This window comes from Lissotriton vulgaris, chromosome 6, assembly GCF_964263255.1.
Source record: "Lissotriton vulgaris chromosome 6, aLisVul1.2, whole genome shotgun sequence".
NCBI lineage: Eukaryota > Metazoa > Chordata > Amphibia > Caudata > Salamandridae > Lissotriton > Lissotriton vulgaris.
Window position 1 is genome coordinate 1,106,490,600 of NC_141694.1, and position 26,643 is coordinate 1,106,517,242.

Below are 26,643 nucleotides of genomic sequence, written 5' to 3' on the forward strand. Positions count from 1 at the left end.
ATACAATCGTGGCATGCAGCTGATTCTTCCAGAGACTGCCTCCACCTCCCCTGCATACATCAGGAAGATTGTATCAAAATGTACCTGTCCACGTTGAAAGCTGAAGCATTTATTGCCTTATATACTGCGGATAGTGTTGAAAAACTGACTTGAAGCACTTTGAACATGTGGGTGACAAATGAGAGGTACAAAAGGGCCAAAGGAGCTATCGCTATATGTTCAGAAAGCTGCAAGTTTATTTTCTCGGAGGGCGACCAATTGTGATACACTTCCTTGTCCACGTTTCATATTCGTCCATAGTCTCGCTCCCGCTCATGTTGTTCAGGCCGACTGCCCTCATTAGTTCCAAACCCAATATCACTTGAGGCCCCATTTGCTTCAAACATTATGTGCCTCAATGGTTCAGATATTTGCAGCTCTTCGCAAATCACCACTGAAAATTTCCCAAAGTGAGTCTCCGCATCATTAAGGCACCTTCCAATAGTTCCCATACAGCACCTCCTTGAACTCAGGGAGTCCTTCCATCTCTACAACTGCCTATGGGTTGACACCCCTTGTACATGGTATACGGGGGACAGTCTCTACACTGTAGTGCGTACTGTAGTTAACATTGTAATTATTGTCTTGCAATGTCTCGATTATCACCGTATCTTATACCACAGGCTTTTTTTGTAACCCACTGCTGAGTTTTCTAGGCCTACTGGATGTAATCTCTCATCATTTCTGTTTGAGATGTTCAATAAATAGAATATACAAAAAAATACAGAGCTGTCTCCTGCAAGAAGCGGCCTTTATTTGGAGTTAAATATTTGTGTTTCAGAGCCACCTGTCATAATGCCACAGGTTATGACACTCTTTATTTGCCCAACCAAGAACTGGATGTTGTGACATGAGAAGACATTCACTTTTACAGACTCAGTAACTTCTTTGCCTCGCGCCTATAAATATGTCCAACAAACTCGATGCCTAAAATCATCTGAGTTAGCAACCTTGGGACTTTTAAAGTGAGTGCCTTGTACCAAATTAGCAGACAATTTCTAGTTCGCCAAAATGAAAGGAATTATCATTTTGTGATATTTTCTAATGGGCTGACACAGTATCACAACACGCTCTGGTTATATAACCACTGTCACATCAGATCAAATCAGTGCACATGTATCTCATCAATGTTTATTTAAAAACTATCACATACAACACATTGTGTGAGCGCATGTGGTTTAAGAAAATTGGCTCAATACTAAGGGTGCTTGTATGTTTCAGATAGCCTTTACGTAAACGTATGGTGTGTGCACATAATCATAGTATTACAATCGTATCTGACGACATGCATGCAAACTCAGATGAGCCCAGGTGCATGCATGTATGTGTCCTATAACATTTGTCGCATCATAACAGGCCGTAGCCAGTGTTTCCATGTTGGATTTTGTTTTAGTGCACATTCAGTGATCCGAATGAACCTCAGTCCAAGGCTTAGGTCTAACAGGCTGTAATGAAGATGGACAAAGCTCAATTTCAGAGCCAATAGAGCAATATCTGGTCTAGCCTGGTCATTGGTGTATCTTCAGGGGGTGTTTGGAGTGCTATATACCGCTAAAAAATATACTATTTAATAAATAGTTCGGTTCAGGAGTTTTCAGTTGGGTATGATAAGGTATCTTGAATTTCACCTAGGATTTGTAAATACTCAAACAAAAACACAGATACATATACTCTCATCTCTGTTTTAAAGGTTTTGAACATTGTTATTTTACAAAATACAGGGGCATATGTACAAGGAAATGGCGCAGTGCAGTGCTGTGGCAAATTTTGCAGCACCTCAGTGCATCATTTAAAAAATGCAGGAATGCGCCGTTACAAGAATACAGCGCATCCCTGTGTATTGCCTTGCAATGGCACTTAAAATAGCTGCCTAGTGCCAACACAGACACCCTTGCACTATAGTGCAAGGGTACCTGCATTGCAGGGATGATTGTTTATGTGCAGGAAGGCATCCCTTCATGCACATAAACAATCAATAATGGTGATTTGCTATTTCTTTGTGTACTACAGAATGCCGCACACATAAGAAAAGCAAACTCGAGGAGAAATAAAAGTATTTCTCCTTGTTATGACAATCTAACGCCTGCGTTTTTGGTGCTGCCTCAGATTTACACCTCCTTGTAAATCTGGGGCAGTTGTAAAAAAAACATGGTTGTTGCAGTGGAATGCCCACAGAAACACCCATTGCACACCCCTTTCATGCCAGTACATGCGTGAAAGGGTTCCATATTTACAAAGCGGCGTTAAGCCATGCAAAGTGGCTTAACGCTACTTTGTAAATATGGTGCAGGGCACTGCACCACCAGAACATCGATATAAGTGACATTCTGGTGGCGCAATCCTCTTGTAAATTTGCCCCTCTATGTTTTAAGCACCACTCGCAATCCACACTCCTTTCTCTTTTCACCGCCTCTTATGCTCCCCTCATGCATTGCTTCTCATATGATTAACAAAATACGTAAGCGTGAGTATCGGAAATTGTGAAGCATACTCCCCCGTAGTCTTACTGACCAAGCTACGCCCCTGAGCTTGGTGTGATTGCTGCAACGAGTGCCTGCAATTCATTAGGCTTCAGCATGATGCATTACTTTTTGGGCAGCAGGTTAGCTGTTGAGGCATCACGTCTGTAGCATATTTGTATATAGTTATTACTGGGTTTATCTCTGCATGCACCACTGTCCCCCAGTTGCTTGAGAGAATGCATTTTTCACCCTGAGCAGAAAGTGCAGCTAATAAAGTATTAATATTACATCTGTCGAAATTTAGCTGAAGTAGGTAGTCAAATGGAATACTTGAACATTTTAGTGGCTAGTGTGGGAAAGAGAATGTCTCTTTGTAATGTGGTTAGCCTCAGAAAATGTATACAGCAGTCCAAGTGGCGGAGGGTGACTTCTCACCCACACCATACGGTATGAGAAGACTGCTTGAGCCCTTGTCTCTGCGACTGAGGAGGGAATTATGGTGTGGTAAGACGGCAAAGATTGCGAAGAAACATTAAAGCTGTTGGGAGAAAAGCGTGGGTAAGGCATTGGGAAAACAGGGTTGAACTGATGAATATAAACTATGGGAGGGTGAGATGAGCCAGGGTGCTTCTGTTGGGAGCTGCACTCCTTTCAATCCAAGTTTGCCCTCATTGGAGCTCCACTTTGGTAAAGAGGATTGAGGGGAGCAATGCATTCAATACAAGCGGGCATGTTCAATCATTTCTGATTCATGCCTGGAGAATTCACAGCATGGTGATACATCTCTTTAAAAAACTTACATCTCCATCCTGAATGCTTGTCTCGAGCTCCTCAAAACAGAAAAGGGATTAACTGTTAAGGACTTCCTCAGGTCCACCACTATAGAAAGATGACTTATTGATGGAGACTCCCACAAGAGCTACTCAAAATAGAAGAAGGTCTCCATCAGATCCATGACAATAAAAAGATGTCTAGTAAAGAAGACTTCTCAATGGCACACATATAATAGGAAATAAAAAGAAATGAACTGCTGTAGGAAGCTCCCTACCACTACACTAAATTAAAAAAGCCTTTTGGAATACACCTACGTAGGGCACAAATGCCAAGAGCCCCTGTTCTCAATTATATAACATGAACAACACTTTGTCGAAAATATACCCAAAAAAACGACTTCCTACCAAAACAGGCCCAACTAAATAAAAAAGGCTAATCCTCTACCAAAGGAAGCCCAACTTGACCCTTTCTCCCTAACAGAACCAATTAGGGTTGGTCATCTAGTTTTGGATACAATCCTCATAACCCTACCCCTTTGCATCCCTCCCACCTGGGGATACCACTTTTCCCTGTGAAAAATACCAACTCTCAGGACTCGTTTATAACATTCTGCAAAGGCCAGGACATGATTCTTAAATAGAACTTCATATTAAATATTGTGTATTTCTTTTTAACTTGACCTTTCCTTTTTGTTTACTTTAACTCTCACTCCGGAGTCACTAAGGCAGCAATATATATCATTTTAACATATTATCATGACTTGATCCTTTACTCTTTACTCCCGATCCACACTCCGCACAATCATGACAATGACATTACCCGACACCGCATCACCCTCAAACAGCTTCTTTAAATCGGGTGTTAACTTTTTCAAGATTACCTACCCTCTAAACCTCTCTAAATACTTGATGAAAATTTTGAAACACAATCTGTTGAGAGATTTCCTTTCATTCCTTTTGCAGACCAGTCCCACTGCATGCGGATAGTAGTCGTTAAAACAGACCTTGTCCTCTTTACACACTCCACCGACCTTTGGTAGATCTCAATACAAAATAAGTTTTGAGCTTCCTCAGTGTCAAATATCTCTTTTAGATGTAAAATGAAAATGACCCTGCCCTCTCTTGACCTACTTGGGAATTTCGCAATATCCATCTTCGATAACAGGAAAATCATGTACCAAGCAAACTCAAAGATCCTGGCCTTGGTTGGCATTGTCTTTCCCTCTTTCAAGCCCCTCGTAACTAACTAATTTCGCAACCCTTTGGGTCTCTCACCCTCTTACCTTTCTACCATTTCCTCAAGTCTGCTCAGCATGCAACCCTTCTCATTTCGGACTTTTCCACCACTTCACTCAACACACCTTCATCCCACATATACTATCCTACTCCCCACCATCACTTCCTACAGAAGCAATCACTTTCCTAAACCCTCTCACCTTATGTCTCCACTTATTCCCTTTACACCCACACCGACTCATTGACACCATGAGCTTATCCAACACCTACCACAAAAAACACCACCAGCTTCAGCCCTCCCCAGTACACCACTGACCTATCTCTCTGCTCCCCTGTCCTCAATTAATTTCTCATCGCATTAAGAAACTAGACATCCTTACCCAGGCCTTCTCTCATTTCAGCAACTTGCTTACCTCCCCCAAATGCTACCCACCACATCCGGCGCAGTTCAAGAACCCCTTTCCAAACACATTCCCTAGGGACAATTGTTCATCCAGACCCAAACGGTCTCACTCCCCACTCAAAGAAGACAAAACACTCTCACTAGTAAAAAGCTATGAAAACATCAAGTCCTCCGTTACTGAGATCCACACTCAAACACTAAACGGTCTTTCTATCCCCACCATTATCTTGAAACCCTACCCGAGATCCAGTTATCATGCCTACCCAAAATCTCAAATTATCGGCAAACCTAATGTAGATTACCAATCCTCCTATCGTAAAAACTGAGCATAAACTCACCAGTTCCTCTCTCATTTGCATGGTGAATAACTGCGGCTCTGCAGTGAAACACTCCCTCGAGACCTCAGACATGATCATCAACCACAATATCGGCATCCTGGTCATCAACACAACCTGGTTGAATGATACTACAACTAATGTTCTTTTACCCTTGCTGCCCCCTTTCTACTCCATTCTGAGAAATCACTGGGTAGGCAAACAAGGCGGGGGCTTAGCGGTCATATACAGAAACTTTCTGAGCTGCAGTCTTTGCCCCAATACCTGCTTTCAATCCTTTGAGTGTTTATCATTGTAAATAATCTTACAGGATACCTCTAGCCTAACCTTATCTGCCCTCCCCCCCATCACGTACCCAGTTAAATCAACACCTTCATTGAAGAGTCCATTGAAATCCTTGCAGCAAAATGAATAGGCTCTGACAACGTCATCTTCCTCTGTGACTTTAACCTCCACTGGGGTTCCCAAGAAAATAAACCACCAGACAAATATTCTGCTTTTCAAATAACAATGACCTCCATCAACACTGCCAAAAACCAAGACACTGCAAAGGCACCACTCTCGGCTCTTCAGCAATTGCCTGTACACCTCAGTAAATGCAGTTGTGTTGCATCTGGCTGTACTCAACAATTACCCAATATGCCAAAATTAATAAAATGTATGCACTGATATTGCGTAGTAATTCAGTTTAACTTGTAGGCACTAAAACTCTAACTCGGCTCTCAGTCGAGAAGGTAGACCTCGAAAAGTCTGCTTCCATACATGACAGAGTGACACGCAAACCCTATTTAGCGGCTATGCCCCAGTCAGTCATCTGTCCAACATTAGCATGTCCCTGGTAAGGTATATCAATAATAAAGTGCCAAATTTATATGGATGTATCAGCATGTATTCAAGGCAAACCTCGCTAGAAAGCAGCAGTGCAATGTACAGTAGATTGGGGAACGGTAGTTGCAAAGTAAGAACAAGTAAGACAATATTGCTAATGGGAGGGTTATCTTCACTGGCATCCATGTGATGTAAGCAATATAAGCAGTCACTTTTGCACACGCAGAATACCATCTGACATAAATATTGAGTCTTAAGTATGGTTTACAAAAATGTCGCCCCATTGGAGTTAACAGAAAACCTACACCCAGTGGAGCAATATTATAGTACACTATGTTAGGACACAATATGTCAGGCAATATTTCTGTAGACTAGTGGTTCTGAACCTGTGGTCTGAGGACCCCTGGGGTTCTGTGAAACCTACTCAGGTAGTCTGCGACTGTGTTACAAAATGAGAATATTAAAATGATTACATTAAAATATTAAAGTATGTACAAAGAAGCAAAATTAAAAGTGTCAAAACCTTTTCAATATTTGATTGTGAAATAAACAAAAATATTCACTATTTGAGCATTTGTTTGGTGTATACTGTGTACTTTTATGTATTGTTTTGAGATTAAAATCCTAGAAATTGCTTAGGCTGGCGGTCCCCAGCTTCCAATAATGACCCAGTGGGGGTCCACAGATTTCAGTAATGATTCAGCAGGGTCCACAGAAGTCAAAAGGTTAAGAACAACTGGTGTAGAGGATATCCTGACATACAGTGCTTCTTGATAACTGAAAAATCATGCAGACCATAGGGACACTCTTAGGCAACCCTACCCACGCCCCAACTCCTGCTTCACCTTAAAACCAGGCAAATCCATTAAACACCATTTTCTTTGGGCTCTACACAGTGTAGCACCATGCACAATCTCTGGTAGCCACATTGTAAATGTCTGACTAGTTGTTTTGATTTACTAAAATTCACTGTCGATCATGAGACTAATCCACTGTACCCTTAGTTCACAGGGCTAAGTATCAAGGAAACATGCTTTGCTGGACACTCGTGTAGCTCTTTCTGTCAAGAATAAATCTATTTTGCCCACATTGCTTTATTTTGCCAGTGAATTAGTTATTTGCACGAAACTCTAATTTTGGCACCAGTTTATTATATTCATGCATAGTTCTGTGGCAGAACGGTTCTGCAAAACTGAGGTGGGAGGTTGATATTGCCAGTAAATTCAGTGATACTAAGCCCACAATGATTTGTATGTTTACAGTGTGCCTGTCTTGGTCTGCCTGCACCAGTTGCTGGACACATTAAAATATTATTATATTCGTTTACCAAATTACTCAACTAGAAAAGAAGTACGCAGTTAAAGCCAGCACCCCACGACTACACAATTGAAAAATTAATTGAATGCATAAACGTGTGGAGAGGGGGCATTACTTAACCTCATATAACAGCACAATATTCTCAGAATTGTGATATGTTTCTTTCTGATATTAACGGGGATAAACACATCAGTTGAAGGGCCATTTTAAATGGCACGGTTCGAGGCAGGTGTTCGTGTGTTTTGGTCAGTGTTTCTGGGGCTGCCTTGTGGACGCTCTGCCCTGCTATCTAACAGCAACACTGACTGCAGGTCTCTGGGAAGGAAGTCTAAATGTAGGCTGTTGAATAATCCCTCTGGGGGCCCTGCTGCTATTTTTATGCCGGGATATGCGTCATCGGTGGGTATTTTCTCTGGTGACTCGCTTACATCAGTAAGTCTCCTACCATGCGCCCTAGCAGTCACTGATTTATGATTGATGTGGATTTCTGGCTGCTGCTTAATTTCCCTTTTCTTTCCTTTTTGTGCGGACGGCTTCAGCGAGCGGACAATGGGAATTTCCAGGCTGCGGCTGCCGCATTCTTGGCGTGACGACTGAGGACATGGGGCTGCCGTGCTGAGTGAGGTGGGGCAGGTAATACGGCTATGTTATTAGTGGTGGGCACGCGGGGAGGGGGTGCATGGAGGTCCGGGTGGGAGGAGGGAGAGGGTTTCCTTGAGCGCGCGTCACTGCGCACATGACAGGCCCCGGTGACCTGCAGAGGGTGGCCGCTGGCGCTGCAGAGGGTACCGGGGTGGCACTGGGGCGCCGTGGCTTCTGTCACGGCTCACGTGCATGCCTTCATTCATGCCTGCCTCTGCAGACCGCGGCGTGTGCTTGTCCGGCAGACGCATGCTCGTTGCCTCAGGTGACAGGCGACATTGACTGAATCAGGTACAAAATGTCACTCAAGTGTAGAATTCTGCATTTTACAACGATACAAGTGATGACTGATACATGCATTGTTTTGTTGCTTTATTGTTGTTATTATCATCATCATTATTGTTATATTATTTACACAGGGTGTGATCTTGAAAACGATAAATGCAAGAAATGTGCACGCCTAAATTTATGAGAGCTTTTTTAGTTGCTTATCTAAAGTTTGTTCATCGGATGTGGGGTTTTCCACAAAAAAAGCAATTATTCAGCTGTTTTTAGGTCTGGGTAGATGCTTGATGCTTTAGTTGAGATGGTGAGTCCTATGTCACACCATAATTTGAGTGCTGTGTATATTGTTTCACAACACTGGGATCCCCTCTTACTAGTAGGGCATGGGACTCTAGCCTCGTGATTGTTACACTGTGCTGGGTATGCAGGGTTCCTTATTCGCCCAGAGGTGCTTACCGGGCTTGGTATAGAAGCGTTAAATGTGGCACGTGTTGTAGCAGAGACAGAAGGGTATGATAAAGATAGTAGCTCCATCTCTCTCTCACACACACACTTAAAATATGATATGGAGCGGCATAGCTTTCCTGTGCTTTAGAGATCTACGTTCCTCTCTGAAGATGCCCACCTCACAAGCTCTCCTGCTTGGAAGCCAACAGCAGAACTTCCAGCTCACAGGGTGCCATCATATGTTACACAATATCAGCTCCCTTCATACCGTCATCTGCTGAGAGGATGATATCGCATGGCGCGCACACAATGAGCTGGGATCCCCTGCAGAGAGCAGGTTCTCACCTCATTGTGTGGCGTTTGCTCAGCCACGGTCCATTCCGGGGTTTGAAACCTCCCCAGGACATGGGTGGCATTTTTAGGTCAAGCCTGGGTGGCACATGCGCTGCGAGGAATGCTGTATTGAAGTATGGATTTGAAGCTCCACCCACTCTCCGCCCGTATTTGTCATTGGCTTGTGTCATTGTCCTTCCTAAATGCTGGCTTCTGATTGGTTAATAGGCTTCTTAGTCCCTCCTTAGTACAGCTTTGTCTTCATTTGTAACCTCCCATGTCGACTGGCCCTTTTACTTTGTTTATTACATGGCATGTCTTATTTAGTCTTTAAGCACTTTTTCTTTAATGAGTTTTACCTACTGCTGGCACAACACACTTTCCTGCAACATTCAAGACGCCATGCAGGCTTGCACTTTCCAAGCAGCCCGTCCCGTTCCCAGCAGTCCGTGGCGGTCGAGGTCTCACATTTACAGGAGTTTGAGCTTTTCGCATTGTAAATGAAAATGCCTTTTATTTATGTGTTAATTATCAAAACAGATCAATAAAGAGCAGTGTCATTTACAATGCCAATAGCCTAAACTCTCACGAATGCGAGACCTATTGCATTGCAAATGCTTGTCCTCGGAGGGAAGAGATTGGCAGTGAGTAAAGGTGCCACAGGCTGCGCTCAGCACAAAGCCCCGCCCTTCCTCACTCTGTAAAATAGTTTTAAAAGTCTGCAACAGCCCACAGTGGTACCAAGTTCCAGGCCCTGGCTCTGAGGTAAATCTCGCGGTTGATGTCTGATCAAGACGACAGAAAGAGTCACATCAGGGCACTTGGCAACCTTCAGAGGCTTGCCGTAGTATGCAATAGCCGGTTATTCTCTTGGGTCTGTTTACTAAAGGGCTGGCACCCAGTCACTCTCCCTTGGTGACTGCATTTCCTGAACCGTGATTCTTAGATCAGCGCACTGACGCTGAACGCGGTTCCTGAAGCCTCTGTGATGTGTTCAAGTGTAAGTGGCTTTGGAATGAGTATGCCATTTCAGTTTCAGGTTGAGAGGAAGGCAGGAAGCCACGCGCATGCGAATGTTTGGCATTTGTTGGACAAGTACTTGATTCAGAGCTTCCATATCAACGCAGGTGGTGCTTTCAGATGTGTCTCTCTCACAGCACGTTGTGTTTTTGATTAAGTGGTAGCAAAGGAATGATGCTAATCAAGAATCCACTGAGCAGGGAAGTCCCCATGGACCTCAGTTCACGTTAAGGGTAAGCAGGGCCCAGGGTAGCAGCAGTGACATTAGGCGTTCCTTCCATATCACATAATAGTATTGGCCTCTTGTTGACTTTTTGGCCTCTCGAGAGCCCTTTAATTGCTGCTGAAGAGAAAGGGGATGGAGCAGAAACTAGGAAATGTAAACAGGAACGAAGGGACCCGTTCACTTTCTTTCCTAGCCGCCCCTTCATAACTGCTCTGTCCCTGGGTAAATGTAAATGTACAGGAATTTATATAGCGCAAATCACCGAGCGGTGTTTAAGCGCTTGCTTAGGGAACCCGTCCTGGTATTCCCCTGTGAGATAACCCCGGCAGGGTATCCGCAAGGTGAAAGCCAGGCATCCCGCGCGAGGGGCCGTTGTGGAGATTAAGCAAGCTACTGCCCAGAGTCGCAGATTGTGAACCTGTGAATCGAGTAGGCACCGGAGCGAGAATTGTCAAGTCCATGGACATTTTTTTTTTTTTAGGACTCAAGACCCCGCCGAGCCGGGAATTGAACCCTTGTCCCGGGCTGACCTCTGCTTCCAGGTCTGCCTCCTCTAACCAGTGAGCCACACTTCTGGGTAGCAAGGGATCTGTAATAGGTACCATAGGGGAAGCCAGGGGCAACAGCTGCTACTTTTGGCAACCCCTAATTGAAGTCCGTAGTTGATTCACATAGCCCTGGTTGTAAACCTGTGATTCAGCTTCTGTAGCTGGGTCTGGTGTCTTAGTGTATTATTATGCTCACTGTAAGGGCCTGTGTTCGACCTGATGGCCATAGGTTCAAATCCCGGCGGGTCCACTCAGCCTTTCATCCTTCTGAGGTTGATAAAATGAGTGCCATTGAGTTGGGTAACAAAAAACATCTGTTATTCAGCGCCAAGATACCCTTGTATGAACGTGCGGTTGTGTGAACGTGTGCTTTACAAATACACATGTTGTGGTATGTAGTGGGAGGCCCCCTTTGCTCAGGTGTTTGCATATCATTACCCACAGGAGGGGGTGGATGTGGGAGATGCTTGCAAAATGCCAGCACTGGTGGTCCACCCATATGGATGCGTACAGGAGGTAGTGAGCCTATAAAGGCCTGCACCTGGCCCTTCGCCTCCGCCAGGCAGCGTTGAGCGCAGTCGATGAAGAGTTTGGTGATATTAAGACAGTTAGCAGTTGCTCTAAGACAATGTAACGGGCGACTCGTGCCACTGGGAATCTGCACTGACTGGCTGGTTTGCTGCACACACACCTCTACTTAAGTTGTTGAGCGCACCTTTGTGCTCTGAGCAAGTTGGTTATATATGCCCTGGAGAAAATCCTGCCTGGAGCCCTTTATGTGTTAGAGGTCATTTTCAAAGTCTCGATGCCACGTCCAGAGTGAAATACAAACAGGGTTGTACAGTACTCTTCGCCACCTAATACACTGGGCTTATGCAAAGATTTTTTTTTATCGCGGTTTGAGCGACGTTTTGCTACTCTGGTCTCTGGCATTTATTTCATTGCCTAGTATTGCCCTGCCATAGCACCAATCCTGCAGATATCCACACATTTGAACACATACATTTGAATGTTAAGTTGTCAGTAAAGCAGTTGTTATCTCCTTGTTTTAAAAGTTAAACCACAGGCAGGTCTCATTGCAGTGCTGTGTACCGTAATCCAAACTACATTTACATGTTTATTTCCAATTCAGGTCCTGTTTTAAGCAATTGAACAATGAAACACCAGATAATAGTGGCTGATCTATGACAAAATAAACAGTTCACACAACGTGTGGCCAAGATTAGTGGTGTACGAAATTTGCTGTTATAGAATTAAGCGTAATTCTGCAAAATATTGTGAAATGCAAAATCAGCATTAGACGCAATATTTAAAGCAAAATGCGTCCTTGCATTCATTTTGCATGTGAGGATGTGTTTCGTGCAAAAAAAACTCAAGAAGCACTTGTGCCATGAACAATAGTCACATATGTTCTGGCCATTCGATTGTTCCTGTGCTTCCACACTACGCAGTGTAATGCCACAATTTCAGTCGCTTTCGTAACAAGAGTAACACAGAATTCACAAGATTGCGAAGGTGTAACAGAAATTTCCCCTAGGTGTGGTCAACACATCCATATCTGCATTTTCCAAGTATCTCATACCCCCAGACACCTCCTCGTCAGGACAAATGTAATTTATGCTGATATTGCAACAATTCTCAGCTATTCATCACTCACAATGAACCTTATACACAGCTAAACAGCCATTTTATGTTTGAAAATTTTACCTTTATCATTCACTGTTGCAAGCACAAAATCACACTCGTAACAGCAAGGTTTTTACCACATTGTACCTTTATCACACATTTTTTACCACACGTTTTTAGAACACAAATCATTTACAACATAAGCCTTTACCACACATTTAAGGTAAGTTTGGGGGTGTGGGCGGTCTCCCCTCACAAATAAAAAATGTTATGTATATAAATATATACATAAATAATGTGTGGTAAACTCATACCTTTTTTAAAACATCTGCGTTCTAAAACAATGTGGGGTAAAAAATGCGTGGTAAAGGCATGCAGAGTATTTCTCTGCGCTGTTCAGACACACCACCAATCACAATCAGTTGGAGTGCCTGGTTTCAGTGTGGGTTTTAACACAAGTGGGTAAACCCCAGACGGCTCATAAGGAATCCCTGGCACTCTGAAGTCTCTACCCCTCACAGGCCATGTTTGTTAAGTCACTTCCAGCACAGTCTAGTTAACTCTCAGCCCTGTCCTTCATGTGGTCATTGAAAGGACATTTAATGGCATATTTAGTAGCAGAAACCCTGCCGCTACCAAGTATCCTCTTTGACTGCATGTCCTTTCTCAAAAAAATACAAATTCATGTTTTCTTTAATAACTGTGGGAAAACCTGCTCTGGCTGCACGTTGACCTTGATATTGTTCTTTTCCTTTGAAGTTTTTGTCATGGCACATTTTTGTGAAACCCTCTTGTTTTTCAAGAACTGTGTGTACATTCTTATTGTGGGTTGATACACAGTACCTTTTTCAAGGCCAGGTTTGTTGGATCTAGGAACTTCAATTTGTCAGGCCATTCCTCTCTAATAACTTGGGACGTGAGAGACCTGGACATCAGTGGTGGGAAGTGACCCTCGACACTTGAGGGGTGTTGAGGGGACCAAGAGCCAAACTCGGGGAGGGGAGGGGGATTACAAAAATGAAAAATGTACTCATGCGTTGTTTTGCTCTCCTCTATCTTTTTCTACTTTCTCAGCGCAACAACACCTCCTGGAGCCTTCTGCAAATGCAGACACGCTCTCATACCGCAGATGGCTTTAGGAGGGTGCTACCACTCCTCGCCTGCCCCTGCCCCCTCACGCAAATTTGTGGGTGGTAGTAGGAGAAAATAAAATGACAATAACGCAAGTTATTATCATTTTATTTTCAATGTCTTCCACTGCAAAAAAGTAGTGAGGGGACGCTCCTCCGCTTTAGCGTAGGAGCCGCTACTGCAAATATAGCAACATTCCAGCTCAGATCACTGTGCTCTTGCTCAGGGTTCTCTAAAGTCAGTCCTGGAGGGCCGGATCCACGCCAGATATTTAAGGCAACTACATTTATCTAAATGGGGATATGCTAAAAATCTGGCATGGATCCGGCGCTCCAGGACCGACTTTAGAGAACCCTGCTCTTGATAATGAATTTCTCTCATCTAAGAAATGTGGCGCAAGAACGGAGAAAACTAGTCTACTGACACAAACAGATTTTCCCAATGGCAAAGATTCCGGTTCTGTCTCGAGTAAAAGAAAATGAAGAGCTGTAAGAGAAGAAGTCTTTTAAGGACTTGGAATTCTGCTCTCACCTTGACTTAGGGCACTGCACCCTGTGCTCGGGTTGGATTTGAGGCACCATTTTGGAGTTCATGGCATTGTGCAGGAGTGCAGTCTGAAGCCGAACGTCCTGTTAATTCTTTTACAATTGAAACAGCTGTCCACCTTAGTGGAGTCTTGGGGGGTTTATTTCATGGACCGGACAGTGTATTTTTTGAGTTGTGAGTAGGGGATGGAATGGATAGTGACATCCTTCCAGTGTAGTACAATAGCCAAAATGCCCTTGTTACCAAAGAGAAGCAGCAGGACACCAGCAGCAGGCATCTGGACATAGCGCCATATTCTCAATTACCAAACAATATTTTAGTTGCAGTGCCAATAATGTAAGAGTCTGACATTGACATTCTGACATGAAGTTATACCTGCCAACTCCCACGGTGCCACCTTGTGACACACGATGTCCCAGTGAGGAGCCAATATCACACTGTGGTAGGGAAAACGAGCTTAAACCGGGAGCGGCCTGTGCAGGTAAGAGCGGTGGGGCGGGGTAGGGGGGAGTCGATAAATGGCTATGAGGGAAAATAAAATTTAACAAAAAGGAAAAACACTTACCTAGCGCTCGCCGCACTGCCGACTCGGCTGAAACCCACTGTAAATAGTGGTTTTCCAGCTCGTTTTCTGTGGCTTTAAATTTCAGACATCCATTAAGGGGTGCGAAAACACCCCAGGACATGGGCACCAGCCTCAGCAAGCTTTGTTTGGGGGGGTATGGGGGCAGAATGGGGTTCAAAAGCATCTCATAGGTATTTCTCGGCACGAGGCCCCACCCCCTTTCAAGGTCCCGCCCCTCCTCACACGGTGAGATTGTTCTTCAAGTTGGCAGCTATCTGACATGCAGGCGCACAACACCCATTGGGCTCACGGGGCTTCAGCCCCCCCCGTCATGTGTGTCAGCCCAGTCGGAGACAGCTTTGTGGGCTGGTGAGCATTTAATTGCAGCCGCACCCGAGTACTTAACAGGTCTTTAAAAGACCATTTACTTGTAAATGAGGCTTTTGTTGTGTGTTCACCTCTTCTTACTGGCTGTAAGAAGGGGCGAACAAACAACAATAGCCTCCCTGTCTATGGTTGGAAGAATTACCCACACCCCCCCCCCCCTTTCCCCCCCGAAATTTGGCTCTAGTTGCCCGCCTGGTGACATGTAAGGTATGGATCGTGCCGTGAAACACCTTAAATGTAGGCCCAGCAGAATAACCAATATGCCAGCCCATTACTGAAATACTACTTGACAAAACCCGGATCTACGTCGCAAAGGAAGTCAAGGAGAGTGCCCTCAGACTGCTGAACGGAAGTGGGTTAATTGAACATCAACAAAGCGACAGTGCAAGAAACGGGTCGAGTTTGCATAAAATATCAAGTGACTCATGTTGGTGCGCTGCTGACGAATAAAAATCACCAACCCCTAGTAGCGCCCAGGATGACTCCAGCCTTACTACCTCAAGTCAAAAGTGCCAAGTTGTAGAGAAAATGCAAAGCTGTAGAGGAGACTTCACACTCAGCTCTTTCAGTAATGTGGTGTTACATCACCAGGGGCATTGGAATTATGCGGCAAGGGAGCACCAAATTATGCTGCAGGGTTCACTGCATTAAGCGGCAAGAAAAGGCACATTTTTTTTTATAGTATTAGGTCATTCTTTTTTAATTTTTGCAGATGGTAATACTACCCGGGTAAATATTTCACCTCTTTACTACTGATTTAACAACCAAATACAGAAAAGAGCAACTGAAAAATGACCAGTTAAACTTGCTTGAAACATCCATTGCGCGCACAGACAAGTTGTAAAGTTTTTTGTAACTTTCAATCCATTTGTGCTAGAAGCTATTTTTTGGTCACAATCTGCTGATTATACAGCATCTGATGGATTATGTGGCAAATGCTGCAAATCCATAATTATGCGAAAAAGCTGCTACAGCATAATTTCCCTGTACATCTTCAAGACAAGGGCAGACTGACAGTCAGGCATTCTTATAAAGCGGCTTATGGCTAGTAAAACTGAAAGGGCATGTTGGGGGCAGTTACTGGAGGTGTGGCATGACTGTGCAACCGCGAGTATTTTAATTCAGCATAAGGTAGACTGCTGCACAAGGCACTAATACTACCGGTGTTCAACACCAAAGGAGCACTGTTTACAACAATGCTAAATCCTGGAATATTAAGCTATCAAATAAAACGCAAAACATGCTATAAAAAGGTACCTTCATATATGACCGTTGCCGACACACATGTCGTTGACGTCACTGCCAAACATTTTATTTTGGATAAAGTTGCCACTCTATCCCCATAGCTGGTGAATTAGCAGCATGTGTGCATAAGCAGTTCCGGTGGCTAGTTTACCTGTCCTTATCAGTGTATCAGTACAATGGGGCAGAAGGAATAGCAGAGAATTCTGGGAAATCTTAAAGCCAGGGCGAGAGGGAAGGGAGACAGACATTGTGGGTGGCAGTGCTGATGTAGGCCATATAGGCTGCTGCCGGTGCAGCGTTTTCAAGTTGGGAAAGGCGAAACCATAGAAAAAGTTTAAAATGAGTCACTTTTAATTAGTTATGCTTTTCAGCCACTCAGATATGCCCTCTGGCCCTTTTCCACCCTAAACTCTTTGAGCCGCAACAAATATAAAACAAGTACTTTTAAACAAATCCTGTAGAATAGAGGTGTATCCCAACAGAAAAGCCAGGCCTTGCTTCCAGCTGAGAATGAAAGGTGTATTAGTAATAAGTTTAATGGTTCTCGCTTTATCAAACTCAGAAGGTTGAATGAGTGAATCAAGTCAAATCCGCAGATACATTCAAACCACTGAGCTATCTATGTTAGAGGGCCCTAGAGAGGTTCCCCGACAGACAAATCACTGCATACTGTGGTTGCCAAAAAGTGGAGTGTAGCGCTCTCCCGCGCAATGTGATCATTTCTGCTCAAAGTCGGGGTTGCATGTACTATCTTTGGGAATTTTAATGCAGAAAACCCAGGAGTTGTAATACGCAGCACAATCTGAAGGGAAGCACTGAAAAACCACCTGCAAATGTTGCAAATTGAACGTAGCAATGGTGGGGCAGCAACTTGTCCGTGGTGTTTGTGGCTGGGCTACCATGGCACCACCTCCTACGCATGGTCCTTGGCAGGCTACCTGCGTCAGTCTCCACCTCGCTAGTTGCCAGCTGAATGGCATGCGATGGACTCTATAAATACCAGAAGCAAACTAAACTGGATTCCACTGGGACTTAGCAATGACAGTAAATGCATAGCATTGGTCTTACAGTAAGGTCTTACAGTAAGGTATTTTAAATAACTGCTGTTTATTAATGACCTATAAGTATTAAAACGTAGTGCATTTTTGTAGGCTGTCATCAGGATCATATATCGCCATCATTTATAGTCCCCATCATCCAAGACTCGTAAAGGTGTTGTAACGATCAGTCCGGCATTAGCATAAGCCAGGCCTTAGAGTGGCCCACTTGACATTGAATGAGGTCTAGTTTCTGTTTGTGCCCGCCCATCATTATAAAACCTTGCCCAATGTGCGCGGGCCTCACTTAGGGGCTGATTCACAAAGGGCTTCCTTATGAGGCCCTGCACTTGTGGCGGGACCTCTGCAATGGGTAACTGCCGTATAGGGGTGGGTGAAGAATTCTGCTCTGCAGGTGGAGCTTGCAGAGTTTTGCCAGCTCCGCACGGAGTTTTAAAAACTCCTTGAAGTGATGCGAGGTGGAGTTTTTTCTCTCTAGCGGCTTGTCAACGTTAAGTTGGTGAGAGCTCACAAGAAAATATTGCATGTTAAACCTCCACCTAGCGAGATTTCTCAATGCGGGCGGCCGCGACAGGTCGTGACCACTCACTTTCAGAAACCTGCTGCTCGCATTGAGGAAGCTGCTGCTCGTATAGAATGTCTACTCGAGCAGCAGAAAGCAGCAGCGCCCTCTGGTGCGACGCATAGTGCCGTTCGTCTGGATCTTACAGACCGGGACAAATTCCCGGCACTATAATCAGTGCGAGCAGCACAACTTAACAGACTCCACCGCTGGCTGAACTCCGCAGAGCACAGCAGAGTTTTTCTGGCACTTCGCGGAGTTCCACAGAGTAAAACTCTGAGAATTCCACCCTGGCCTAGCAGCATGGACATCCCGCCAGGAGAGCCAGACCCCACAATGACTGCGGTCCTTCAAGTGCGGATGCCCTTTGTGAATGGAGCCCTAAGTATGGTACAGTGCTCAGGGTGCTGTATTCTCCAATATTTTCTAAGTAAGGCAGTAGCTGAGGGTCAGTAACCTGTGGTGGCATCCAGTAAAAGTTGTTTGACGAAAACCTTCAAGATTTCTCAGTCTGAGGAAGCAAATGCTGAGGCTGCTGTGGACTAGAGAGAGACAATTCTGTTTTTTCGAACAACCTCTTCAATGCAGTCACTGCATTCTGACATTCACTTTTTTTCTCATTCATCTGCCTGAAGCAGAGAACTAGCGTAACAGAAGTTACAAAAACAGCCTCTACATACTTGCTGTTTAGGGCATTCGGCGTGACCGATTGCGGCCTAGGACAATTCAACCACCTTTCATTTCAGTAACCTTTTGTGTCTCTGTACTTTGCTGCTCATCCAGCAGTCAGGGCTGGAATTGTCACTTAGTACATTTTTCGATTTCCACTACACCATACTGCTTTCAGATTTCAGTGGAACTTGAGTGAACACCAGCACAAGGCTTCCTAAAACATAGAGGCAACCAACCATCCACCTGAAACCGCCAGTCATGCACCAGAGCATGCTCACTGCAGGTTTGTCACTAGTCTGAACCCACACCCAAAAACACATGCAAATCAGCATTGGACATGCTCCATAGGCACAGTCCAGCCCAAACTTTCAGGCCTACAAACAGGAACACAAACAAACCCAGACAGGTGGCCTATTTGTTCTCGTCATCAGGTGCAGCTTGCATCAGTGGGGGCACGACCCACAGAACAGAGGTCGAGTCCACTTTTCATCCTTCATCCAGCAATAACATGAGTGGCCTTGGGTTGAAAAATAATGACACCTTTTTCAAGTCGTGCGTGTTTTTTAGTTTTAGCGTCGGTTGTGTATCAGCGCTGCCGTGCTGTTCATCTGGCAAAGCATAATCAAAGTTGACGCGGGTAAAATGCAATTCCACGTGTATTGCCACCAGCACTTTTCTTTTGATGCTACCTCTGCGAGTATGGCATCCGAGGTTGCTAACTTTTTTGTATGCCTATGGTTGTTTTATGGTGTGAGTGACCAGGCCCTGTAGTGAAAATGGGGTTGTTTAGAACGTAATGCACAGGTACTTTGAAGGGGTGTGTTGGAAAATGCACAATTAAAAAGAACAGCGTGTTTGTCTAAGTGGCCGCAGCGGTGCTCTTCCGCAGGCGGCCCTCCCCTTCGGACGTCATTCTTTCCAACAATTTGCCCCACTGGAGGTTTACACGCAGCACAAGGAGCTCGTCTGACGCCGGTGAGGGCTTCCAGGAGCATCATTCTTTTGTCTCTGGGCGAACGCTCAGACGCACGCACGGCAGGAGTGGAAACACCGGAGGTCATCTGTCACGATGACCTTGCACTTGTCCATTGAGAGTCAAGGGGCCAAGCACGCGAGCTCGGCGCGTGTGTGCGGCGCACTTCGCGGGTTTGGGGTCAGTGGGCAAAGCTGATTGGCTTAAAGATACAGCCATCCTGACGGCTCTAAGTCGCACCTTTCCGGAGGAAGGTTTCGTGCACTCACTCGAGAAACGCATGTCCTTTCTTTGTACTAGACCAAGGGTATCCAACTTTTTTTGTAATAAGAGCTTATTATGTTTCATGAAACTCATTTCGAACTCCTAATATTATCGGTGTTATAATAGTGAGCCCATGAGACCAGTTTACATTATTGGCCACCCCATGCAAGTTTACTAGCAGTGATCACCTCAGTGCATCAGGCAGGGTTGCCAGCAGTAATGTAAAAGAAAGCTTTTTCAATATGAAAAAAACATGTTTAATATATGACAGCCATAGCTGCAAAGCCCCTGGCACCAAGGTAATATTAGCAATATGTCTTTCCAACACTGCATAATTTAACACTCAAAACACTGAGCTTTGAATATATTTTGTATATTCAACATTATTTCTCCAAACATTAGCTTATGACTTCCGAAAAATATGCATATTTATGTCTCAAATAGAGGCTTGTCAATTCTGGGTAACACATAATTAATTCAGCAAAGCAAAAACATCTAATTTAGTAGTTTGGTCTGAACAGAGGAGAGCTACTTGTAGGTAGCTGGAGGCCATCGTTGTGGAAGCCTGTCTTAGACACTTGCACTTCTCTTTCATGCTTTAGCAAACTGACAGTGCATTTTTTTAAAAAGGGAACTAAATTGTCTTTCTCTAAAACTGAAGCTAATTCAAAGGCAATTAGACATTTTTAGTGGTGTTGGCTGTTTGACTTTCACATAAACTGTGCAAGTTGGCAAAAGCATTGCATATACCGGTCAACTCACCACATTTGGAGGGTGTCACTTGCTTTTTACTTCTATTCACCAGCCTGACAAATAGAGTGCCTTCAGACTAATTGTGTCAACCGCTTTTCAAAGTTATATCACCCTCCCAAAAAGTGTTAATTCCCCATTGATCTTAATGGGATCACCCATTTAAATGCCTGACTTTACCTGCATTTTTAGGTATCACCTGAGACAGCGCACAGTGCACAATTGCGAGACATTTTGTTCACTATAATAGACTTGGAGCCCCTTGATTACTTACCATTCATTGGCTCAATTGTCACTTTCATTGGCTGCCTTCTAACTGGCCAGGACATGTCATGTCCTCTTCTTTTGTTTCTGCTTTTTGTGGAGCACCGACCAAGTACTGATTGCTTAATTTTGCTCAGTGTGCCTTTGCTGCTCATGCGGTGATTGAGCTACTATGTTAGTTGCTTGTTCCCTCCCACAATTTAGTTGTCCATGTTGGTTGTTCCCCCTTGCCGCACACTCTCCCTTGCCCATTTTAATTGTTCCCTCTTCTTGTCAGTGGTGACCACTACCCTCCCGTTGTACCTATTGCATCTTCCCTCCCACCATCACGTTGTCTGGCTGCTTGTTCACTGCTTTTGTCTGTGATACTCCACACATGCTGTTGACCATGCTGCTTGTTCGCTTCCCTTGTCCCCCCTTCCCTCCCAACCCCCCATGGGACATAACAAGCATTGGCATAGCCAACAGGTCTCGCCTTTTGGGCGTTATAAGTGTTTAGACAGAGCTATTTGCTTTGTTAAGGTTTTTAATATGTGTTGTAGAGCATTGTGAAGGATGGATGGATGGATGGATGGATGGATGGAAAGACTCAATGATGGAGAGATGGATGGAAGAGTGTGAAGGAAGGGATGAATGCAAGACCGGAGAGTGGGAGACCATGAGGGTTAGAGGGCAGGAGTGATGGATGGAGGGAAGAAAAGGTGAATATTTAGGGAAGGACATAACAGGAAGGTAATATGTTTAGCCTGCTAAAAACATAAAATACAAAATAGTTGTGGGAGTAAATTGGTTGATAAATGGAGCGTGGTAATGGGAGGACCGGATGGTTGTATGCAAGGATAGGCGGATGAATGGAAAAGGAAGAGAATGAGTTTGAGGAGGGTATGACTGATGTGCGGGTAAAGGCGGGATGGACGTAACTGCAAGATAAATAATGGGGTTGTGGCTGGATGACTGAATGAATGGACAGATTGATGGATAGCATAAGGACTGGATGGGTGGATGGAGTGGTGTGATTAACGCAAAAATGGAGAGAGGGAGACAATGAGGTTGAGATGGAGGGATGGATGGAAATTGGGTGAATGGATGGCTCTCAGTCTGTATATTTATTCAAACGTCAAATTTATCATTAAGGAAAATATAAACACATAAAGATAGTAAGAAGCAGAAGTCAAAGTTGTTAATAAATATAGTAAGCAATGTGCCTTTAATAAATGAAATAGCCGCAGCTGCAGCACATATGACAATAGTCAAATTAACAATAACAAGCCCTTCTACAAAAGAACCACACAGCAAATAGCCCTTTCTTGTGAATGAATGAAACGAGTTAGAATGATAATCATGTGAGCAATGCCGCTCTAAAATAGAACAGAGCTTTCAAAATGTGGAGTGTGCCTCATTTATAGGACAGAGTTGCCACAGTCTTTTTTCTCTGGAGGTACCTCCTGTACTATTCATCCAGGTGATTTCTTGGGGGGGCGGGGGAGATAAATGCCCACTGCAGTATCTGTCAGTAATACATTTTCCGTTGCAACCGCCACGGGAAGGGCCTCTGCCACATGGAGATTCGATGGTTAGGCCACCAAAATAAAGTAGGCCGTAAATCACCAAAGTAATACAACCATTCGAAAATGCAAAGCAAGCGAGTTCTTGTGATTATATCTTAAACTTCTACTAACATGCGTGGGCATGAGCCATACACCTTCTTAATAATGTATATGCAGAACCTTCTAGCGTTCTATTGTTTGGTGAGTTTTGCTCTATACAATGTTGTGTTTGCATGGGAAACAAATTAAACCGATTTCTAAAGGTCACTCCTAGAGCAGCGCTGTGCGCTGCCTAGGCTCGACCTAAAAAGCACTATGATGCAGCCATCACCGGCTGTGTCATAATGCTTATTTGCTCTCCCGTTGTATGTGTTGCTTGTTCCCTCCCACCCTCCTGTTGTCCGTGTTGCTTGTTCCTGTCACCCTCCTTGCCTCCCATTGTCTGTGTTGGCCCCCGCCTGCCATAAGAAAAAAAAATGGTATGGCGCGGCCAGCATTGGCTGGGTCATAGCAATTTTTTTCAAACTTTTAGCCAGGCTGCACAGCAGCTGCACTGCTGTGTAAAATGGCTAAACACATGGTCAAAACTAAGAGCTGTCACCTAGGTAAGACCTTTTGACTTTGCCAATGCTTGTGGTGGCAAGAGGTTGACAGGTATGCACAGAACCCGGTACCAGAGAATAGTTTGTTTTGACTTTCTCAGCTGCGCTCCTTCTTGATCCCCATCCATACAGAAAGGTTCAGCATTGCTGCTTCCTGCTACCATGGTGCCAGTGCGGCAACCAGAGCCCAAACGAGAATGAAATTGGTGAGCCCTTATAAAAATACAGCAGACACATTGTGAAAACATTCAGCAAGATTTAATTGGGTTGTGATCATGTGGGTCTGATGAAAAAGGAACTAAAAGGTCCACATACACTTAATTGGTGCTTGAATCACCTCCCTTAGCCCCTTCTTCAGCCATAGGTCTAGGCCAACTATTTGGGGAGTGTATAGACAGACAGGGGAAAAGGAATAGAAATAATCAAATTAACACCTATGTTGCTATGAGCACAAACTAGACTGATAAACGGTCTTCCATCATGAAGGTTTTCCAAAGGAAATGTACCTAAAGTCACTCATGCATCCTGCCTCCTGTACGATTTTGATCACTGATGGATGTGCAACATACTGCCTTGTCATGTTTTGTGTTGTGGTCAGTGCGTTAAACGGGCAAGTGCCCACTGGTACAGAGTACCAGCAGTTCCAATTTTCTTTTAGGCAAGGGACCAAGGCGCTTGATTGCAGGCACCAGAGACAGGAGTGGGCCAGATTGGACCTGTCATGTTCTGTGGCCAGATTTTAAATTTCGTGGTCTGCCCAGCAAGCAACCATTCGTTGCCACATGACCAATGGGGTCGCCTGGGCATTCATCAGGGGAGGCAGGACAGGTGAAATAATGGGCAAGGTCCTCTGAGTACACATCGCGGCCTGCACTGAGAACTGGAACTTCTTCTAGTGGCAGTAGGGCCAGGCTCTTTCAGAGTGAAGCGTGCTTGTGCGGCCCTATTTTTCAGCCAATAGACAGTGTATTCAGGCGCTAGGTTTCAGCTGTTGCCTTAGAGGCTATTTGACAGTGCAAAAGAAATACGAAAATGTGGCCTGACGGCCTGATTTATCACATAAGAATTGGGGAGCCAGGTTCAAATCCCAGCATCAGTGGAATACCCTGTGACTCTCAGCAAATCACTTGTACTTACTACCATTCCTAAGTGATTTCAGAGTTTATCCTTTTGTATCTCTTTCTTGAGTGACTTTACATTTGTAATTTTTTCAGTTTGAATCTCTTATGTAACTCATGTAACCAAAGTCAGGTAACGCAACTGGTTCTTTTGTAAAGCACTCTTACAATTTTGGGTAATGTTTGCGCTATAGAAAATCGCATTAAATAAATAAATAAATAAAAACCACCCTGTCTCTTTAAAAAAGTATGTTTTAACAGTGGCGTAGCTAGGGCTTTTGACTCCCGGGCTATTCCTTTACTTTCCCGCCCAGTGCTTGTAAGAGTAGGGGGTGGGGGTAAGGGATAAAGACCACGACGAGCGGGGGTGGTAACCGAGTGTTCTGCAGCCAGGCTGAGTAGGTTGAGGGGCAGCAGACACAAGCGGGACCCCAGAAGCGAATTAAAAACCTATATATATTGAATGTTGCTGTAAGTGGCGATCTGAGTATTTCCACGTGTGTTTGCCCATCACTATTGTCATGGGCTGACTTGCGTGGCAGAGCTGGAGGAGACAAGATGGCAGTTACTTCCTGAATGTCCATTTCAGATACAAGCAGCGTCGGATTCGTAACACAGGCACTCGGACAATGCCCGAGGGGCCGGTATCCGAATGCCAGCTGTTGGCTGTTTTTTGAGCAGCCTGGGGGCCGATTTGGGCAGTTTCTGCGTTGTGGGTGCCTGAGTGGCCTTTCTGGAGGTAGATGAGTGTCCATTACCTCCCTTTTATCAACCGCAGAGGTGTCACTCCCTTTCTCTCACTGGGCCGGCCTATTAATGTATGCATATTGAGCAGTGGCAGGGGGCTTGAGAAAAAGTGGCCTCACTTGTTTTCAGGTGTGTTTCACTAGTGTAAACTAATTTGTGCCTTTTTTTAACCACCCCCATCCCCTTTTTTATACGTTTTCACAATAACCGTGTTTCACGTAAAGGCAATATGCAAATGTGGGTTACTTTTTTTAGTTTGCCCGGGCCGATTTTTAATCCCAATCCAACCCTGGATACAAGGGACACCCTTGGCTGCCCACCACACTTGCATTTTATTTTGGAAAAAAACTGATTTGCCAGGTAGTATGTGTGGTAGCCTTGGGGCAGGCGACAAGGGTAGGTTTCAGTACTTTTTGTATCCGAGAGACTGCCCACTTGCATGCTCAAGAGTGCACAGGATAGGGGGTGTTCGCTTTCCATTGTTGCTGGTAAGAAAGCTCAGAGAGTTTGCGCCCTTGCTGCAAAAATATACTGATAGGACAGCTTCAGCATTCAAATTGTCCAATTCGGATCAAATCTTTACCATTGAGATTATAGTGAATTGTAGTGCCCAGCAGCAGCAATGCAAAACCGAAAGACCTTCACAAAAAACACGTGTTAAAATTGAATGTGTGATTACTGTTTGAAAACGCCGTGGGGCTCACATACATGTAGATTACTGCAACTAAGGAAAACGTTTTCTAAATAAGAGAACCATAGAGTTATAAAATGCTAATAAAATACTTGGCAATGTATTGCAGTCTAATCACAGCGGTGTGAGCAGCTCTGGGCTGGCCCCTTGTACCTCTATTTTCAGAGTATGAATAATATTTTTTCTGTATATCTTTTGTACAGAATATGTGATATTTATAAACCAATCAATATACAGATGACGGGTACTAGTTTCCAGTACACAAGCCACTGGTAATTAATTTATCAGCCTCAGGCAAATGAAAGGCTGAGCCTTCTATTACAACATTGGAATGTTGGGAGCTCTATTGAAAACAATTGAGTGCTCCTGGTTTCTAATGGCCGATAGAAGCCTGGAGCTCCAACATTCTAATGTTTGTTCACAGCTGTTGCTGTGAACAAAAGGCCTCATGGAGCCTGAGCGGATTTCCATCCCCTCAGGCTCTGTGAGGCCTTTGTTTTACAAATGTGAACATTCTCCCCTGTTCTAATAGCCTTAGAGCCCTCTGTAGCGGGCTCTACTGGCCATTAAAGGCCCGCTCCCTTGTTAAACGCCCTAGATGAACGCTGGAGTGGGCCTTTAATTGCTGGAAGTGCCCTTTAGGCAAAATTCTTTCACATACAGAGGTGTCCAAAAGTGGGTACTCAACTTGTGATCAATCATCTCAGTAGCCTAATGATGTAGAGGGCCAGAGTCTGAGGGCCCGAGGTATGGATGTGGGACATAAAGGATACTCCGTGTCTTTTTCATTTGGAGCAGAAAAGGCATTTGGCAAAGTGCCAAATAAACTAATCTGGCTTAAAGGCACACAAGATTGGAGTAGTTGGGTAAACAGTATTAGAGTGTAGGTCTTGTTATGATACAGTTTAAATTGCAATGCTACATCTTCACCTTTTTGTTGTGCTATAAGATGTTTCAAAACCTGTAGCATTTTTTGCAAACAGGTGAAAATTTTGCTGTAA

At 44.4% G+C, this 26,643-nt stretch overlaps 1 protein-coding gene across 2 annotated transcripts in view; it reads left to right on the plus strand.

The window, feature by feature from the left end:
• The window catches only part of HIVEP2 (HIVEP zinc finger 2), a 509,321-nt gene that overhangs the window by 166,718 nt on the left and 315,960 nt on the right, over window positions 1-26,643 (plus strand). For both annotated transcript variants that reach the window (XM_086927175.1, XM_086927176.1), the window contains exon 2: window positions 7,933-8,026. The gene's annotated coding sequence lies outside the window, so the exon portion shown is untranslated. The remainder of the gene's footprint in view (window positions 1-7,932; window positions 8,027-26,643) is intronic.